The sequence below is a fragment of the Panthera pardus genome, unplaced genomic scaffold (genome assembly GCF_024362965.1).
Source record: "Panthera pardus isolate Hobbes unplaced genomic scaffold, ASM2436296v1 HiC_scaffold_13, whole genome shotgun sequence".
In the NCBI taxonomy this organism is placed as follows: Eukaryota; Metazoa; Chordata; class Mammalia; order Carnivora; family Felidae; genus Panthera; species Panthera pardus.
The window spans coordinates 28,218,167-28,239,278 of NW_026526688.1; the positions used below are offsets into that span (position 1 = coordinate 28,218,167).

The following is a 21,112-nucleotide window of genomic DNA, read 5'->3' on the forward strand; positions in this document are numbered from 1 at the left end:
CCCCAGCTTCAACTGCCTCCGGTATGCTAATTCCGTGCAGCCTGGATTCCCAGCTCATCTAGCTCCCCCTATCCAGGCCCCAGATGCTTTCTAGAGAGCCCCCCTTCCATGCCCTTCTAGCATTGCATTTGCCATGTGCTTTCATCTGATGGGGTCTCCCAGAAATGTTTCACGTGGGAGTCCGGAGTGAGTCCCACTTTACACAGCAGATAGTGGTTGGCACCAATGGCACAATTGCAGACCTTACACAAACTGGCAGATTCTATCTGGGCACAAAGAACAAACCTCTGTTCGTACGTCCTCCCTCAGCTCTTCATTTTGCCTTCTGCCACGTCGTTAGGCGATTCCATTCTTAGATTCGCGTGAGATGATACCAGAAGGCAGTTTATATAAAAGCGTTAGCTCTCCTCATGTATCCTAGCATAGTGCGTGGTAAGCACCTATTTTCCCAAACCAGCAAGCCTTCTATCAGACCTGACTCCTTCCTGTACCATCGGCTCTACCTCGGAAAGCTCAGCTCAGCTCGGCTCTACCTCTGAAATCTCTCTTGACATCTCTCTCTCTCTCCGTCCCTCTGCCTAAAGTGGCCTTCATCATCTTTATCTTCTAACCATCTCCAGATTGATTGTCACCGTCTCCTCTCTTGTTCATTGAGTTGACTTCCTAAGACATGAACGGCATCAGGCCTGCGCACATTTGGTGGCTTCTGGGTACTTGTAAGCACAGCCCAGTTCTGGTGCCTGGTGCCCTCAGGCCACCTTGTCAGCTGCCTCTCCTGATCGCTCCCCAAGGACCCAGTCCTTGAGACACCCCTAACTTCTGGTGCCAGAGCCACCTCCTCCCGTGCCCCATGCCACTACTGGCCACACTGTCTCCTTATCTGTCTCTTCAGCTCTGAATGTCCTTGCCTTTGCCAAACATCCACTTAATCAAAAACCCAGCTGGGAGCACTTGGGTGTCTCGGTTAAGCATCCAACTTCGGTTCAGGTCATGATCGCGAGGTTCGTGGCTTCGAGTCCTGTGTCAGGTTCTGTGCTGACAGCTCAGAGCCTGGAGCCTGCTTCAGATTCTTTGTCTCCCTCTGCCCGGACCGCCTCTGCTCACACTCAGTCTGTCTCTCAAAAATAAACATCAACAACAATAACAACAACAACAACAACAACAAAACCCAGTTCAGACACAAGCACCCCCGACTCCCTTGGACACACTCAGCTGTTCTCCCCTGTGCTCCCCTGGGCCTGTGGACCCACCTCCGGGAGGACAGGACTGGGCTGTTATCTCACACATCCACATACAGGCCCCACTTCCTCGTGCGATGCATTGGGAGGTCAGGTGCTCAAAACTGCCTGTTGGTTTTGATTTCACCAGAATAAGAAAGCTGAAAAGTCCCAGATCCACTTCCTAACAGTCTCATTACATTTTAATTGCTCCTCTCCCCACCACAGATAATGTTTAAATGAGAGTCTACTCTGACATATTTATTGAAATGACTTCTAGAAGCAAAGAATAAGCCCTTATAAGGAAACTCTCCCAGTGGAAGCCTGTTCCTGAGGTAACAGGAATCCCCCATCGAGTGGGCACAGTGTCTTCACCTGGACGACCTGGAGCCCGGCAGGAGAAGGGTGGGTGGGAGAGAGGGGAGGAAAATGTGTTTCCATTAAAAGGAAAAAGAAGTGGTGTTGTGGGGCACCTGGCTGGCTTAGTGGAGCGTGTGACTCTTGATCTTGGGGATGTGAGTTCGAGCCCCACGTTGGGTGTAGAGATTACTTAAAAATAAAATCTTAAAAAAATTTTTTTAATGTTTATTTTTGAGAGAGAGAGAGTGAGTGGAGGAGGGGCAGAGAGAAGGAGACCCAGAATCCAAAGCAGGCTCCAGGCTCCAGAGTGTCAGCACAGAGCCCGACAAGTGGCTTGAACTCACAAACTGCAAGATCATGACCTGAGCTGAAGTTGAACGCTTAACCGATTGAGCCCCCAGGCACCCCAAAATAAAATCTTTAAAAAAATAAATGGTGTTGTAAAACCTCCCAGAGTTAGGACCCTCACCGCCTAACAGCATAGCCTAACCCCTCATACGTGTCTAAGCATGTAGGTCAGTCAAACTACAGTGGTAACTGGGCTGAGAGAACTGCAAAGAGTGAGTGAACCTGCGTGGTGTTCAGACGAAGACACTTGACCAGCTTTTACTGACAAATCCGTCCTCCTATCTCAGTGACAAATCCTTCAAGGTCAGAGGCCATGCCCTTTGCAACTTTAACCCCACACCCACGCCCCCCTTTCCTCGCATCCTACCTGGTCCCTGGTGGGCCAAAAATAAAGGTTTGCCAAAGTGAACCTAACAATAGCTCCAAGGCAGGCCAGAAGGACTAGAAAGTAGAATGGCTTCTACAGTGACCAAATCTAAAATTTATTCTCCCCTAAATCCCTGGGCAGGGACGAGATTGCAATGTTTCATGGCAAGTGATAGCAACAGCATCACCCATCCTCCAAGTCTTATCCCCTTAAAACACACAAAAAATCGTGTATTCCTGGGGCGCCTGGGTGGCTCAGTCACTTAAGCATGCAACTTTGGCTGTCCATCCTGGGTTAACCTTTTGAGTCTCTGTGTCCTCACCTGTCAAGAGGAATACAGCAGGGGCCTCACAGGAAGGTTGTCAAGCACTTGGCTCAGTGTTGGGCACATGGGATGTAGTCTATATCTTTAAAAAAAAAAAAAATGTTTATTTGTTCTTGAGAGAGACTGAGTGCAAGTGGGGGAGGGGCAGAGTAAGAGGGAGACACAGAATCCGAAGCAGGCTTCAGGCTCTGAGCTGTCAGCACAGAGCCCGATGCAAGGTTCAAACTTGTGAACCATGAGATTATGACCTGAGCCGAAGTCGGATGCTCAACCAACTGAGCCACTCAGGCGCCCCTATTGTTTTTTAAGATTTTATTTTTAAGTAATCACTACACCCAACTTGGGGTTTGAACTTACAACCCTGAAATCAAGAGTTGTATACTCCACCAACTGAGCCAGCCAGGCGCCCCACGGATGTGGTCTATTTTATTGTTTTTATCGTTATGCGGGTCTTCAGTAAATTTGAGATGAGAGCAGAGATTCTACATTAGGGTAGAACACTATTGAAATATTAATGGATCTGGCAGTTTGGCAAGGTATAATGGAGAAATAGGTACCGACAAAAACAAATTAGTAAAGCAGCATGTTAAAACCTAAGACTGACAACACCTAGGCAGGACTTTTTTTTTGGAAAACTGGCAGGTGGGGAGGAGAGGGTCTAGGCTCAGCCCACCATGTGAAACAGGAGAGGGAAACGAACAGGGGATCAGCTCTCAACCATCATTTAGGTTCTAGGTGGCAGCAGGTTCCCACCTGGAGAAGAGGAAGCAGCCCAGAAATCTAGGCATCCAGTGATCCGGAGTCTGGATGTTAGATGCCCTGTCTAGAATTCTGGCTCCTGAGAAGAGAGATCGAGAACCACTCAGAAGCCTTGTTCTGAGGTGATGGAGCTCTGGGCTTCTGAGGCTCTTCCCCACCCCACCCCATAGGCTACCAAGCACAGCTTCCCACAGGAAGTGGGGGGACTGCTAATTTTTTTTTTCCATGAGGCTTGATCCTACAACCTTGGGATCATGACCTGAGCTGAGATCAAGAATCAGACAGTCAACAGACTGAGCCACCCAGGCACCCGTAAAGCTCTTTTTTTCTTAAGTTTATTTATTTATTTTCAGAGAGAGAGAGAGAGAAAGCACAAGCAGGGGAGGGGCAGAGAGAGAGAATCCCAAGCTGACTCCACACTGGCATCATGGAGGCTGATACGGGGCTGAAACTCACAAACTGTGAGATCATGACCTGAGCTGAAGTCAGATACTTAACCGACTGAGCCACCCAGGTGACCACCCCTAAACTCTTTAATTACCTATTGCTTGAGCCCTGCTCAGGAACCTGCATTGAGGGATAGAGGTCAGTGAAGTCAGTGGTCCCAGCTATGAGCAGTTGGTGGAGAAAGTCAAGAACACGGGATGGAAACCACACATCCCGAATTCAGTAGGTTGAATTATCAATTGTCGATGTTGGTCAATGTTTTTCTTCCCATGCGAGTCTTTGTGCAGAGGCACTTAGCATGCAGATAGGCACAAACTGTTAACGTGCAGATATTTTTATAATAATATCATCTGGCATTTATATGGTAAAAAGGGAGGTGATTGTTATGCCCATTTTCCAGATGAAGCCCTAGCAAGATTATAAATGCTAGCAGGCAGTTAATAAGTGGCAGATCTGGGAGTTGAAAAAGGAATCCTCTTCAAAGGATAAGTGGATAAAGAATGTGGCATATACGCAATGGAATATTATTCAGCCGTAAAAAGAAGGAAATCCTGTCATTGGCAACAGCAGGAATGAACCGGGAGGACGTTATGCTAAGTGAAATAAGCCAGACACAGAAGGATGAATACGTACGCTCTCACTTATATGTGAAATCTGGAAAAGTCAAACTCCTAGAATAGAGGAACAGAATGGTGCTGCCAGCGGCTGGGGGTGGGGGAACAGGGAGATGATGGTCCGGTTTATGAACTTTCAGTTATAAGATGGGAATCTACTGGACAGCACAGTGATAATAGTTAATAATACTGTAGCATATGCTTGAAATTTGCTAAGGAAGTAAATCTTCAGTGTTCTCACCCCCCACACACAAAAGGTAACTATGGGAGTGATGGATGTGTTCATTAACTTGATTGTGGTAATCATCTCATAATGCATTCATACAGTATATTAAATCATCATGTTATACTCCTTAAAAAAAAATCACATTGTACGACCTAAATATATACAATTTGTATTTGTCAATCATACCTCAATGAAACTGGAAAAGAAAAGAGACATTAAAAAAAAAAAAAGAAAAAAGGAATCCTGGGTACCTGGGTGGCTCAGTCGGTTAAGTGTCTGACTCTTGGTTTCGGCTCAGGTCATGATCTCATGGTTTGCGAGTCAGAGCCCCGTGTCGGGCTCCATGCTGACAGCGCAGAGCCTGGTTGGGGTTCTCTCTCTCCCTCTCTCTCTGACCATCACCTCCCCTGCTCGCCCACACTCTCTCTCTCTCTCATGCTTAATGAACTGAGCCACCCAGGCACCCCTGCAGCTCTTTTTAAGTCCCAGCCTTCTCTCTGGTGAACTTAATCAGTTAACCCTGAAGCCAGCTCCTTCTCCCCCTACTTCTCCTTCCCCTCTCCTCCCCTCCCTTCCCTGCCTTTCTGTGGTTTGTGTAAACTGTGAGCCACTAAAGGCTCCCTTTCTTTCAGCTACTTTGAGTTGGGTTTCGGTCACTTACACATAAAGAATACTGACTAATGTGTAAATATCTCCATTCAGGGGCAGAAACCAAAAGACACACAGAGACAGAGCCAAGCGATGTGTGGGAAGGCTGCCTCCCCAGCACCCACACTGGCACACAGTCGGTGTTCAAGAGGGACTGAGCAAATAAAACGGCAGAGAGGCAAGCACTGAACCTCTCTTGAGTGGGCAGAGAGGTGCCCCTGCCTGCAGGGCTGCTCTTGGTCCCGGGCTCACTTCTGGGTTCTCTGAATGAGTCCTAGCCGTGTCTGCCCTTGGGTTGCCATGAGGCCGGGAAAGGCCACCCTAAGATCCCATCTGCCTGTTGCCACACAAATGTTTACAATAAACTTGGCCACCACCCTCCACATCCTTGAGGTGAATCCCAGGCTCTGGATTTCTTGCAGCCCAAAGGGCCTCATGTGCTGTATGTCCTAATGACAGTTGCAAGATACAGATGGTCATCGAGTCTTACAAATGAGATTAGGACTCAGGGACATCAGGCAACTTGCCTAAGGGCACAGTGCTAGCAGGTAGCAACATCGTAGCTTTCATCCAAGTCTTCTCCAAGTGCATGCTGCTGCCTTAATCCCCTCCATTCAGAAATATTTCTCCTTTCCTCTCCTACTGCCCCCTACTCATCAGGAATAGCCATGGGGCCTTTAAGCATTTTGGGGAGAACTCTTTCTCTGAGAAAGGAGCAGGAATAAAGGCCAGTGAGGCAGGGACACATCAATCTATAACATTCCATGGCTCTCAGGGGATCTGGTGCCTGTGCTGCCAGATCCCCCGAGGCACATGGCCCTGGGCCCATGCCCTTTGTTTATCCAGATCCTGCTTCTGAGGCCACCCCCAGCCTGCCCACTGAAGCTCCATTCTTCACCCCAGTTTGACTTGGTTCGTTCCCAGCTTCTGGTTTCAGCACTTGGCTTCTTGGTGGGTCAGGAGTGCACTCACCCCAAAGGCTCCAAAATCAAATGGGAAGTTCCAGACTGGTCTCCTTATTGTCTGCTCTCCTTGGAGTTCCACCCCACCCAGGCAGCTGTGTTGTAAGTCTGAAGCATGCACCCTCATTTCTTCCATCTTCCTTTTCTTCCTCACCCCCATACCAGGAGCAACCTTGAAGCCGTGCGCATTAGGCCACTTAGTATTACTTTTCCATAATTACATATCCTCCTGGTTTTCTCTGATTGTGCAATGTTTTTGTCTATTGGATATCTTTAAAGAGTAAGGGCTACACAGCAGCAAGAGCACATCACATAGTTCTTTTATAACCTTGTATATCCTGGGACAGAACTTAAGCCCACAGGAAGTGCTCAACAAACAAGCACCACAGATGTAGTAACTCAAGAATCAGTTACACATGAAGGTGGATCGAGACAAACCAGACCTAGAGAGAGATAGAGCCAGTCTGTTACTCAGGAAAAAAAAAAGAAAAATGGATTTGAGTGCCTGCTATACTCTAGTAAGTGAGTTACTTTGAAAGAGAAAATAATACAAAATGAGAATACGTCGCCGTCTCTGCTCTCTGTGCAGCACCGTCTACTGGGGGACCACAAGCAGAAACTAATGATTTAGTGCAATGTGATAAACACAATGGTGAAAATTGCTACAACATTCCATAGAAGGAAACAGAGGACAAAGTCACTGTTAATGCCTGAGAGAATTTGAGAAGACTTCACAGAACACTTGATTTGGGTCTGGAAACATGAATAGCAGTTTGCCAGTCATGACTGAGAGATTGCTTTCTTTGGAAGTTACGGCCATATATCCCATTATATGGACGCCAACCCGTCTGCCCAGCCATTTTATTTATCTATCTTTATTATTTTTTAAAGATTTTATTTTTAAGCCATCTCTATATCCAACCTGGGGCTCGAACTCACAACCCTGAGATCTAGAGTAGCATGCTCCACCAATGGAGCCAGCCAGGCACCCTAAGCCCAGCCATTTTAATGCTGGACCAACAGCGGGGGCAAAGTATGGATTGTAGAATGTCCCTACGGGACCAGTGCCCTGGGGCTTACGTGTGTGAGCTACAATCTTAGTTTCATGTAACATCTTCCAAAGCAATTAAAAATACTTTACCCAGATTGACATTGAATTCCCTTCTCTGTGCCCAATGAAAAAAAAAAAAATAATGATAACAGCCTTATTAGATCTAAAAAAAGACCTGATTAGAAACAGCCTGTTTAAAAATCAATAAACTTTTCTTAATCCCTGCAGTGGAAAAAGAGAGAGGCTCCTCTCTGTCTTCCCTAAAAAGTCAGTATTTATACAAAGCATTACGTTGCCGGATTCAGAGACACAGAGGTGCCCGGGTTTCCACCCAGCTGCCTGCACCCTCTGAATCCTGCATGACTTATTTGGCTATAACTAATCTCAGCTCCAGGCTTGCTTACATTTTTGGGTTACCCTTTCGCCTGGAATGCATCTCAATGTTCTCATTAGTGCTGTCTTCCTAGCCCTGGCCCTCGCTTTGCTTTTGTTGCTGTTACTTTCTGTCCTGCCATTAGTAATCTTGACTGCTCCCAGCATGCAGCCAGGCCCTGGTGTGTTCCCCATCACGCTGACACTCTCTGTTCCCGCGCCAGACGGGCCCTGGACCCCTCCCTCCGTCCCCTGTCCCCACAGCCACTGCGGATCTTCCTGGTTATCTACAGGCAGATTTTTTGTTAATTTGTTTTCTAATTATAAAATGTATTTTGTACATTTCCTGGAAGACTATAAAGAAAAATATTGAGAAAACCCTCATAATCCACACTCAGAGTTAAGCACTGTTTTTTTTTTTTTCCTGGAATAATCCTTATTGAAAATATATTTTATTGTGTGTTTTATTAAAAAAGTAATATATCTCTTGATGTGATGTGATAAGAATGGCACTTCACTTCTGTGTTTCTTGTTCCCCCAAATTTAAAACCCCCGTCTAATGAGAAAAACATCAGACAAACCCAAACTGAGGGACACTATAAAATCTCTGACCAGAACTCCTCAAAACTGTCAAGGTCATCAAAAACAAGTCTGACAAAATGTTACAGTCTAGAGGAGACTAAGAAGACGTGATCGCTAAATATAATCCTGGAACAGGAAAGGGACGTTACAAAACAACTTTTGAAATCCCGTTAAATAACGGACATTAGTTAATAATCATGTGTCAGTATCGGTTCATTATTGGTGACGAACGTAAGATGTTAACAATAGGGGAAACAAGATACTGGATATATGGGAATGTTCTGTATTATCCTTGCAGTTTTTATGTAGATCTAAACCTATTTTCAGATTTAAAGTTTATTTTTTAAAGAAGTACATGATCACTGGGGAAAAGAATTCAGACAAATGCAGAATTGTGTGGAATAAAAGGCAATCGCCCTCTGCGTCCATCTCTCCACCTCACGTCTGGCACCAGCCTTATTTTCCGGAAATGCTTCCTCTTTATGGCATAGTTGAGCTCACGCTGCCAATGCGGTTTTGAATGCTGGCTTTCTTCGTCAGCTTTACAGCATGAGCCTTTCCCCGTGTCCTGAAGGACTCTTCTTAAAGACAATTTTATAGGTTTTGTGATATTCAAGGCACTGTCTTCTTGCCTAAATTAGCTGTGATCTAGCCCTTATGTTTCCTGAAGATTCGCTTTCATTACCCATGTCTTAGAATGTCTTCTCCTGCAGAAAACCACTCCTTTGGTTTCTCCAAGCAACAAGGAAGACAGCAAGCAATGGCTTCATCCACGCTCTCCTGGGACCTCCATAAAACTTGCTTAATGTTTCAACAGAGATCGAATTTAAAGTCTTTCTTTTCTTGGGGCACCTGGGTGGCTCAGTTAAGCGTCTGACTTCAGCTCAGGTCATGATCTCACGGTTTGTGAGTTCGAGCCCCACATCAGCCTCTGTGCTGACAGCCCAGAGCCTGGAGCCTACTTTAGATTCTGTGTCTCCCTCTCTCTGCCCCTCCCCTGCTCGTGCGTTCTCTCTCTCTCTCTCTCTCTCTCTCAAAAATAGATAAACATTTTAGAAAATTTAAAGCCTTTCTTTTCTTGATCGCTTCCTCTGCCTTTATTTCTCATGATGGAGGGATTTATAATCCACTGGGATAACTGTCATTGCTGATGGCTAAAATGTGTGATGTTTCATGCATGGGATTGAATGATGTCCTCCCGCAAATTCATATCCACCCAGAACCTTAGAATGAGACTTTATTTCAAAACAAGATCTTTGCAGATATAATTCAGGAAAATGAGGCCACACTAGATTAGGGTGGACCCCAAATCCAATGACGGGTGTCCTTCTAAGAAGGCCATGAGAAGACACAGAGACACAGATGGAGAACACCATGAGAAGATGCACACAGGAATTAGAGGAACGCGTCTACAAGCCAAGGAACATTCAGGATTGCTGGCAACCACCAGCAGCTCAGAGACAGGCATGGAGCAGACTCTCCCGCCGAGGCCCTAAGAAGGAACCAATCCTGCCAACGCCTTGATTTGGGACTCCCCGTCTCCAGAGCTGCGAGAGAACACATGTCTGTTGTTTTAAGTCACCCAGTTTGTAGTATTTTGTTATGGCCGCCCTTATACACTACGTACAGGGGGCCGTGGCCTCGGAGGAACCTGGGTCTAAGCAGAGTCTGGCACTTGTGAGAGGAAAGGGGCGATAGTTCTCACTGTGAGAGGGCAAGGAGGTGTCCAGTGGTATCCACCAACATCGCATGTAATGGCAGTCGGCAAAAGTCCAATCAGACAGGTCGGACAGAACGCAGACCACAAAGATCACTTTCTCCCCCTTTGATCTGTGTCCGTATTATTTCCAGAAGTTTTAAGTTGTTGTTTGCCAGAGTTTGCCTTTAATACACAAAGCCTCCAGGTTGACATGTGTTAATTTAATTTGGCTGTGACAAAATAAATTACTTTAGCACTTCATTTCTTTTATTTTTTTCAAGTTTATTTATTTATTTTGAGAGAGAGTGCACGTGCACAAGAAGGGGAGGGGCAGAGAGGAGACACAAAATCCCAAGGAAGCCCTGCACCATCACGCCATTGGCGCAGAGCCTGATGCAGGGCTCAAACTCACATGAGGTCATGACCGGAGCTGAGATCAAGAGTCAGATGCTTAACTGAATGAGCCACCCAGGCGCCCCAGCACTTCATTTCTTTTAAATTATTTATTGTGAATGTGCTTTGAGAACACACACACACACACACACACACACACACCCCTCTTAACAGTGATTGCTATATGTATTTTATAATTTTTCTAAAATGACCTTATATACATTTTATGAAGAAAATATTTTAATAAAATTTCTTTTAAAAGACGGTGCTGCGTCTGCTACAAAAATTGGTTGTGGTTGCAGAGATTCTCCTCAGATGAGAGGCTCGAGGTTGGTGAGGAAAACGCAGGTGGGACGTTGGCAATAATTTTTCTTTCTTTTTTTTTTTAATGTTTATTTACTTTTGAAAGAGAGAGAGGGAGGGAGAGCACAAGTGGGGGAGGAACAGAGAGAGAGAGGGACATACAGAATCTGAAGCTCCAGGCTCCAAGCTGTCAGAACAGAGCCCGACTCAGGGCTCGAACCTGCAAATCACGAGATCATGGCCTGAACCGAAGTTGGACGCCCAACCGACTGAGACACTCAGGCGCCCTGGCAATAACTTTTCAATGGTGAGAACTGGGGACCTTTCAGGTCCAAAAGGTAATCTTGGTGGTGCTATGAGGTACTATGAGGTCCTGAGGCGAGTGTGTGGTGATGAATTCCTCTTGTGGGGGTGGGGGTGGAGACGGTGTTAGAGAGCAGAGCCTTGAAGAAGTTTAGTGACTGTTAGTACAACTGTGGGGTCAGAATGGCAAGAGAAAATGCTTCTCTCTCTGGGCTGCTGTGAATGAAAACAGGAGGGAGGGTGAGGTTTGTGGGCACAAGGGGAAGCTCCCGTGGTTCGCCACAGGAAGGCAGGCCACCCCTGCCTAGAGGCACCTTTGTGTCCTCTGATGATCCCAGCGTCACTTTCTGTGTAGGTTATCTATTGGTGCGTAACCTTGAAACTTAGTGGCTTCACACAATGGTAAACATTTATTACCTCAGCGTTTCTGTGGGTAAGGAATTCAGGAGTGAATTAACATAATTCTGGCTTGGGATCTCTCATGAGGTTGCAGTGAAGATGACCACCAGGGCTGCAATCATGCAAACAATTGACTGGGACTGGAGATCCGCTTCCCGAAAAGCTCACTCATAGCAGGTGAACTGGTCCTAGTGGTTGGCAGGAAGTCTCAGTTCCTTGCCGGCCACCATAGGGTTGGTTGTGCCCAGAGAAAGTGATCCAAGAGAGAGCAAGGCAGATGCTGCAGTGTCTTTTATGTCACAGTCTCAGAAGTCACACATTGTATCCACCATGTCCTATTGATTATACTGTTGGCCCTACTCAGTGGGAAAGAGAACTACAAAACCAGAAGGTGAGGATCGTTGGGTGCCATCTTGGAGACTGGCTGCCACGCTGTACCTAGAGCTAAGCCACCAGTCTAGCCACATCATTGGATCCATGGCTGACTGAGAGCCCGAGTGTTGGTAACTTCCAAAACCTGAGCAACGGTATATTCTTTCTGAACCCTCAAAGTGAAGCATTCAGAATATGTCCAGCCACATTGGGAACCTGGGAAAGATGCTAAGGACTATCCCCAAAAGGTCAGAATTCCAAGACAAACCTCACTCTAACCTTACTCATTTTCCCCCAACTCTTTTTTAACCACTTTTTCCTTTTTCATATGAATTTTATATATCGTTAAATGCACAAATCTTAGGTGTACAATGTCCCAGTTTTGTATAATGCCTCATTCCTGCATAACCCAAACCCCTACAGAAATACAGAAAATTCCTTCATGATCCTTCCCAGTCATCCCACCCACCACACACACACACACACACACACACACACACACACTCAAGCAACTACTGTTGTGATACCTTTCCACTGTAGTTTTACATGTTCTAGAATTTCAAATAAATAGAATCACATAGTATGTATTCTTTTGAGTCTAGTTTTGTCTTTAATCAGTATGTTGATTCATTCATGTTGTCATGCACCAGTGATTCATTTCCCCTAGCATCATTTTTTAAAATTTCAAATCTACAGAAGAACTGAAAGTTAATACAATGAACCCCTATATATCCTTGACCTAGATCCACCAATTGTTAATGTCTTGCCATATTTGTTTTAATACTTTCTATTTCTTGTCCTTTCTTTTTTACTGAACCCCTTGAAAATTGCAGGTATCAGAAAACTTCATCCCTAAATACTTCAGCATGTGCTCCTTAGAACAAAGACATTCTACATTATCATAAAACCATTGTCATGGCCAAGACATTGGACATTGATACAATAATATTATCCAACATACAGTCCATATTCAATCTCTTTCATTCTGCTTAGAGGAGAACAGGCCCAAGTCTTAGGACATGTGGTGAGATCTGGGAATAGAGGGTCAGCTGTCTTGACCTTGACACTTCATCTTCTTTCTTTCCCCCTCATTTCTCCATGGCCATCCATTGTGTCCTAAGCCCTGTCTTGGGTAGTACTCAGCTTTCCTGGGCAGTTTACTTCAGCCCTATTTATAGGAACTCTCTTTCCCTCCCTTGGGTGGTCAAGCCCTCCTCAGTGCACCCCACATGCTCACATGCACCCCTCCCCAGGGATCAACTTCTGTGATGGACATTCCTCGAGGTAACATAGATGCTGGGAAATAATCCTCCCTCCTCATTTTTTGGTGTTTGAGTCTCACTGCTTAAATAAACTTCCCTCCTCTCAGTCCCCTCCCCCAACAACAAGGCACAGGAAAGTTTCCCGGGGCTAGGAGTAAACACATCTTTCTAACACGCACACGTACATGTGCATACACTACACCAGCAGCCTCACACTTGGGTCTGATTCTCCCCACCACCAGCCCAACCCTCTGAGTCTCCATCAGGGTGAGGCGGGAGCTACCGAGCCCCATCCAGGCACAGCCACAGCCCCCCAGCTCGGCAGCATTGCTCTGCTCCCTTGGCAAACTAATGGGGGCTCGTACTCAACCCCAGAGCCCCAGCTGTCCCTCCCAACCTCACTGCTCACTTGGCCTCAGGGCAGAGATAACACACCTTGCCTCAGGCAGTAATTGATCATTCTCATGATTGGTCAGTTCTAAATATTTAGGTAGGGTTCTGCTGCAGTCCCCTGCATCAGGACATTGCCAACATGCAGTGCTGGGCCTCTGGCTGCAGCTGAGAGGGAGGTGAGGGACAAGGCCACGAGTGGAATTCACAGAGCCAGCGGCACACTGGAGGCCCAGCCGATCTGCTAGAGCAGCTTCCCTTCTGCATGAGTCTGTGAGCCCTGCCCACCTGCCCGCCGAGGAACAGCCCGGGAGTCTGTAAAAGAAGCCGGATGTTTCCTTGGGAGACTCCATTCTAGCCTTAAGCCCACGTCGGAAAGCCTGGCCTCACGAACAAGTGACAGCAGCTCCGTCTGCTTCCCTGTCTAGCGGTTGGAAACAGGGAATCAGAAAATTACCTTTCAGTGCACAGAGGTGTGAGGCGATCAGAACACATGTCAACATTTTGTTTTGTTTTTAATGTTTATTTATTTTTGAGACAGAGAGAGACAGAGCATGAACGGGGGAGGAGCAGAGAGAGAGAGGGAGACACAGAATCTGAAGCAGGCTCCAGGCTCTGAGCTGTCAGCACAGAGCCCCACGCGGGGCTCGAACTCACGGACCATGAGATCATGACCTGAGCCGAAGTTGGACGCTTAACCGACTGAGCCACCCAGGCGCCCCCACATGTCAACATTTTGGCAGAAAACTCCGGCCCCTTCCTGCTGCACCCGCCTGCTATTCATAACTTAATTCACTGCAGACGTCCCCCCACCCCAAAAAAGTTCTGCACAAGCCATGCAGTGGATTTCAGGGTGCCGGGTGCCTTTATTTTAGACATTCACACAGTCGGGCTTCCTGCTGGTGTGACGTCTGCAGTAGGGGTGCTGGTGCCCTGTAGGGTGGGGGGTGTGGCTAGCTACCAGGAGAGGTCACCAGATACTTTGACAGCCAACTCAAAAAATAGTCCTTTTGTCATTTCCAGACCCAGGCAAGAGATCTAAGGAAAGGGTGACAGACCCTGTGTACAGACCCTTCACTAAGGGCCAGCACTCATTTGGAGCACCCCTTTCTATGGTTTTTCCCTGGGTCATTCATTCTAATGTTTAGTCATAAGCTGTATTAGAGACTGGAGGTTGTTTACAAAAGCATAAAGAAAGATTAATAGCTCAGGTATAGTATAGGCACAGAGAAAAGCACAGTCCTATACAGACACAAGAAGGGGACCAGAATTTTCTGTCTCCTGGAAGCCCAAGCTAAAGGGCAAACAATCATTGCAGGGGGCACACAGGGCCCTTAGGTGTGAGCAGAGTGGGTTTTAGGAATAGAATGTCTTCTCTTAAAACTGAGGACTGAGAGGTGGGGGGGTGGCGCCTGGGTGGCTCTGTCGGTTAAGCATCCAACTTCAGCTCAGGTCAGGATCTCACCGTTCATGGGTTTGAGCCCTGCATCCGGCTCTGTGCTGACAGCTCAGAACCTGCAGCCTGCTTCGAATTCTGTGTCCCCCCCCTTCTCTGCCCCTCCCCCGTGCACATGTGCACTCTCTCTCAAAAATAAATAAACATCAGAAAAATTTTTGAGAACTGAGAAAAATCTCCCCAGTGGGCCCAGCCAGAGTCCTGCTACACCATCTCATTTGGGAAAACTGCTGATTTTTCATGATAGTTTGGGGTTTTGGATTTGGTTTGGTTTGGATTGGTTTGTATGGTTGTGGTTTACCGCCCCTCCCTGCCAAACGCGGCCTTTTTTTTTTTAACTCAAAGTCACAAGTTGACTCCAGTAACTTAACATTGCCATGGTGACTAACTCCTTTGGTAGAAAGGAGAAAACTGTAAGTGGTGCAAATGGACAAGAAAGAATCACAGGAAGAGGGAAAGGGTGGGAGAGGCATTTTACAGTTTATCAAGATCAAAGGACAGAAACATGGCTGCAAAAAACCCCACAAAACCTACAACTCCCACACCGGAACCACGTCTAAAGTTTACCAGATCCGCTCTATAGCACCCATCCCAGTGCTGGGTCCAGAGGAATTCCAAACTGTTGTCATTTATCCCATGTGGTGAGCATCTACTGTTTGTAACTTGCAGTATTTAACTGCTGCTTCCTCCTTCTTTTCACTTGTCTGAGGAGCTACAGGCCAAGTTCAGCAACAGTGTTGCAATTTGCCAGCAGGTGCAGCCAGCTAACAACAATCAGAGAAGCCTGGATATGCAAAGTTCTTTTTCCCTGCCTTCCAACTTCCCACAGAACCAAAACGCGGCAGGTGTAAAATCCCAGCTCCTAGCTGGGACATCCCCGGCCTTTCCGATTTGATCCAACTCACTTTTTATGGCCTTAGTTCTTACTGATTCAAGCACCCACTTAATCAGAGAGGTATCCTGAATATTTTTTTAAGAAAGTGCAATGCTGGGTGTGGAGATGAAAACATGAGCTTTCCTCTCTGCTCTGGAGAAGCCCGTTGCCTAGTCCGCCTAGGAACAGGCTAAGCTACTACGCTAAAGCAAAGAGACATCTACACAGGCACACACAGCAGCTTAAAGAAGATTCACTTTATTTTTCACACAAGAGACCATTGTCAGAGGTGAGTAGTCCAGACTGCAGGGGCCGCTCAGTTCTATCAGGTCAGCTGGAGACCTGGCTTCTTCCCATCTTGTTACATCATCATCCATAGGATGTTGTCCTTGGTTGCATGGTCAAAGCTGGGTCACAACCACATCCACTCTTCAGCCTGGGAAAGAGGAAGAGAAAAAGGGGAAAGCGAGCAATTTCCTTTCAAGCAAGAAACACAGACGGTGCACCTACCCTTTTGTTTACATTCTAGAGCATGGGCCTAGTCATGTGGTTGCATTTAGCTGCAAGGACGGCTGGAAATGTAGTCCTTAGCTAGGCGGCACTGTGGCCAGGTAATAATAAGTTGCAACTAACAATCTGGCTAGAAAGCATCTCTTTTTTTTTCCCTCACAGCCTAACTTTATTTTTAATTGATCCATGAAATGGTTTTGTATCTTATAGCGTCACTATAAGAAACCTGTGGGGAAGAGAATGTCCTGTAGCAGTTTACTGTGTCAGTTCATATTCTGGGACATATTTTACTGCCCATCAGAGATGACAAGTATCATCACAATGGCAGTCGAGTTGATAAAATTCCAGCGATATGAAACTTAGTCGACTTTCAAGTTTATTTTTCGCATGAGAATGTGATGTTTCGGGTGGCTTCTTGAGGCATGAGTAGAAGCTGGTCAGGTGGGAAAACAGGAAGAACATTCCAGAATGTGAAAAGCATGTGTAGAGGCCTGTAGCCATGGCGAGGTCAGGTATATTCACACACTCATTATGGGGAGCAGGTGTGTATAATACGGGGGAAGAAAGGCAGGGGAGCAATTGGAGAAATGGAGTAGAATCAGATGATGCTGAGCCTTACACTCCAAACTAAGGAACTTGGATTTTTCCCTGCAAAGCAGATGCTGTGGGACACCCAAAAAGAGTACCAAAGATGCTACACTCCCAGGATCCAGAGCCACTCCCAAAGATAAGCAGAAGAAAGCCTTAGGCAATCTCCCTGAGAGCTGCCAACTGTTGATAGCACCCGGCTTCACATGGACTACAACCCACATTTCTGTCTGCCCTATCTTCGGGCCTCCTCACCTGCCAAGCCAAGTTCTCAGGACACAAAAGGAGACCGACAAGAAGGCAATAGCTGTCCCTGAAAAGAAAAAGATCAACCATCAGTAGGTGCCCCAAAGCAAATTCACGTGTCACAATTCAAAGACTGAATCCTTATAGATGTTTTTTGCCCGCCAATCTGAATTTGGAAAGGGAAGGATCCTGTGAAAATTTACCTTCCCGTGTCAAGCAGGCACTGCAGCTAGAGATCTGGGAGAGCTGACTTCCGGTAAGAATTCTCACCCTCTGCAGGCTCTGCGGGTTTTCCCAGGATCCCATCTGCGGGCTCTGCAGTGAGTGTGGGGCCCCTGCGGGTCTCATCCTGATCGCCAGAAACTGTAGAGGAGGAAAAATAATTTCCCTTCTTCCTGTTATGGTGAATGCTTGGCTGAGACCCCTTTTTCTCTAGGCCACCTCATAAGTGAATAAGCTCATTTAGGTTGAAAGTTCTCCAGAGTGGCCACTAGTTCCAGATTATCCTTCGTAAGGTTTGCCTCCTTGTTCAGCCTTAAAAGAAAATTGTGTTTAAGTTGGACCCAGTCTGACCCCAAACCCATTCTGGCTTCTAGGTCCAATCCAGCCTGATCCCAGACCCAGGCCGGTTTCTAATTTGGATCCAGTCCAGTTTCCAGGTCAGACCCAGTCCGTTCCCAGACCCAGCCCGGTTTCTAAGTGTGACCCAGTTTGACTCTGGTGCGTTTCTGGACCCAGTCTGGAGAGAGAACTGCTCAAATGAAGTCTGAAAGCTCACGACGCCAGACCTGCAGGGCCAGGACGCCGAGGGACTTCCCGGCCACCTCCAGAGGCAGCGACACAGCAGAGAGCTCGAGGGGCTGAGCAGGTACCTACATCTGGTTGCTGTTTGCTTCTGGGGCGCTCTCGGGGTCTCCTCCTGCCCCCAGAACTGTTAAAAGATAAACTGAGGCATATTAAAACTTTTTAAGCATTTATTTGAGCAAAAATCGATTCTAATTGAGCAGCCTCCAACCAGCAGAGAGAAAGTGAGCAAAGTCAAAGTCTTTTGTGGGCAGAAGGGAGCAGGAAGGAAAGAGCTGGTTGGTATCTGTGAAGTTCCTTTCCTTTAGGCGATGGCAGGGGCCTATCAGGCACATTACCTAACTATGCTGACCAGGTGGTTCCCGGGACAGCTGAAACGGGGGTTCAGTCCTAACTGGCTTAGCATAAACGATTCCATTTGTGCCTGCTGCCTTACTCTTAACAGCACACACAGCAAAAGTGAGAGTTTCAAAACACAAATCTGAGCTTGGCACCCTCCTGCTTCCAACTCTCCATTAGCTTCCTGTCGCTCTTAGGACAGAGAGCAGCCACCTCCCTAAATGCCCACAGGGATCTTCATGGTCTGCCTCCTCCTTCTCCAGCCTCCTCACATGCCACACTCCTCCCAGACACCCCAGCCCTTCTTATTACTCCATACCTGCCATGATGCCCTCCAGGAGAGAACATTGGCGTGAGTCACACCCCTTTCCCTGCCAGTTTCACCTGGTGAACCCTTGAGGGTGTTCACATGTTACTTCCTCAGGAAAGCCTGCCCTAAACTCTGGCTCGGTCTGTGCCCGTAATTACTCACGTATGTAACCGTCCTGCAAGTTCCGGCTGTCACAGGTGCAATCTTCCATTAGTTTGTGCGATTTGTTGATTAATGTCCTGTATTGACAGCTACATTTCCTGTGTGGTTCTTTTCTTCCTCAGCTACATTAACCACCAGTGAAGGCAGGGGCATATCTTACACTCATTAGTCTCCTTCAAAGGGCTTAGCCTATTGCTGATGTCTGGTTGTAACTGGAATGGTTAGTAGATTCTAAGCCCCTTTGCATAAAATGTGGGTTTACCTATAAATAACGCAAATCTTTCCTTAATGATACCCCATATCCTTGTGTGTGTGTGCGATCGCAGTGGTCTTGGCTTATGCTATATCTAGGTGGTATTAGCCCATGAGTCACTAGAGTTACAGAGAAGATGTGATTCATCCATCCTTTTATGCGTGTACATGTGCATTCAATCAACAAACATTTATTGATATCAGGCAGAATGGTAGGCAATGGGCAACGCAGAGGTGAATAAAACAGCAGCTGATGGCAGGGGCTTCTCTGTACAGTTATACAAGTTGTGCACTGCATAAAGGTGCCAGTGAGGAGAGGAGCATATAAGCTGAAACTCAGGCATGCCTCATAGCAGGTAGGCTAAATGTGCCTGGAGAGGGTGACTTTATCAGTGATTCGAATAGGGCAATATGAAAAAGTTTGAGGCCCTGGTTAAGGGCTAGTTTTTTCAAATCGTGGGAGAGACGAAGAATGCTCTGTGAGGTTAGCAGTGTAATTAAGGCTCTGAGGGCACAGAGGAAAGAGTGACACAGACCAGTGGAAGGCTGAGCAGGACCTGAGGGAATGAGTTACCAGACTCATTCCAGACTTACCCCTGGGGTAAGGTGAACACTTTCTTTGTGTGTGTGTGTGTTTATTTATTTATTTTGAGAGAGAGGGCATGTGCACAAGCAGGGGAAGGGATGGAGAGAGAGGGAGAAAGAGACTCCCAAGCAGGCTCTGCACTGTCAGCACTGAGCCCAACACAGGGCTTGATCTCACAAACCGCGAGATCATGACCTGAGCCAGAATCAAGAGTCGGACATTTAACCAATTGAGCCACCCAGGCACCCCTAGACATTGTCCTTTGACTCAGGTGTTCTGTCTCAGAAGAGGCCTGAGGACACCAGGGACACCCAGGGAGTGTGGGTAGAGAGGAGGAGGAAGGGAGAGTCATTAACAGAAGAAAGGAGGCCCAGAAGCTTATTTTACTGGTTTGCTCTGGTTTGCCTTTGAACATATACTGTGGCCACGCCCTCTCCCCATCAGGTATACCTACACAGAGCTGGACAAGTGAACCCACACAGGCAGGGAGCACCCAGGCCCGTGCAGCTGTGCTGTGCTAAACCTGGAATGTTAATAAGCCGATTTGCAGTAGCCTCCTCCCAGCCTTTCCCACCCCCCAGTTGCAATGGGCCACCAAGGAAGGGTTGCCAGGTAGGCAGTTCTGTGTAACAGAGAAGGTCTATCTTTGTAGTTCAGGTTGTGCTGGTGAAGAGGAGGGCAAAACAGAGGACAGGACTGAGTTTGGTCCCACACTGCCTCAATCTGTGGAGGCTTTCGTTTCTGGAGCCGAGGATTCTGCTTACCTGTTGAGTCCAAAAGCCAAAACTCCCTTGCTAGGCCTCCAGCAGCATGTATTTCAGAGACTTTTTGAGTGATTGATAATATTAAGTATGTTTATTTCAATGAGTAAAAGCCCCTCACGTAGGTTATTGGATTTCAGATGGGAAGCAATTTGTGGGTGTGAAAGGGCCGTCTCTCATAGAAGGGACAAGGGACTGCCCGAGGTTGGATGCCTGGTTGGTTGACTAACAGAGCTAGGATGCACATCCGTGTCTGGGTGATTTCGAAGTAATGCTCCACTTTCTCATCCAGAGAAAGGGAGCAGCAACATCTACCCTCTGGGGTGGTTGTGAGAATCTACATATGAAAATCTCCCCGTGCATAATATGTGCCTTATGTATTCAGAAACTCTTAGTTTCCCTCTTCTCCCTGCAACTAAGAGTGACCAACCCCCATAAGGCGTAATAAAAAGAACATGGCCTGGTCCTGGGCTCATCACTCTGGCTGCGATCGCGAGGTGTCTGCCTGCTGCTTGGTGCTCCAAGATGGCATCGTCTGGCCACCACGCTCCTTCTCTCGTGCCTCTCCCAGTAAAACACAACAGGCTATGTGTATAGGAACCAGCGGGGTGGGGACAGTTCTAAGACCATCATCAGTTATTATTAAAAAATATGTAATTGTTCCACTTGAACGCGACGCCTGTCTAGGCAGTGCCAGGGACAGGCTGTGGGAATAAGCAAGGGGTGGAAAACATCTTCTGATACCTCTAACCTAGCAGCTGTAGGAGGTCTCAATAGACACAGTGGCTCTCAACCTTACCAGATCCAGCTCCCCTTTTTTATAAC

The 21,112-nt window shown here is 47.0% G+C and overlaps 1 long non-coding RNA gene across 1 annotated transcript; it reads right to left on the reverse strand.

The window, feature by feature from the left end:
* Positions 1 to 15,971: 15,971 nt before the first annotated feature.
* On the reverse strand, positions 15,972 to 18,644 carry LOC109277400 (uncharacterized). Its single transcript, XR_002085127.2, has 3 exons — positions 18,536 to 18,644; positions 17,083 to 17,140; positions 15,972 to 16,165 (listed from the first exon to the last, which is right to left on the reverse strand). It is a non-coding gene; the product is annotated as an uncharacterized LOC109277400 (long non-coding RNA).
* Positions 18,645 to 21,112: the final 2,468 nt, after the last annotated feature.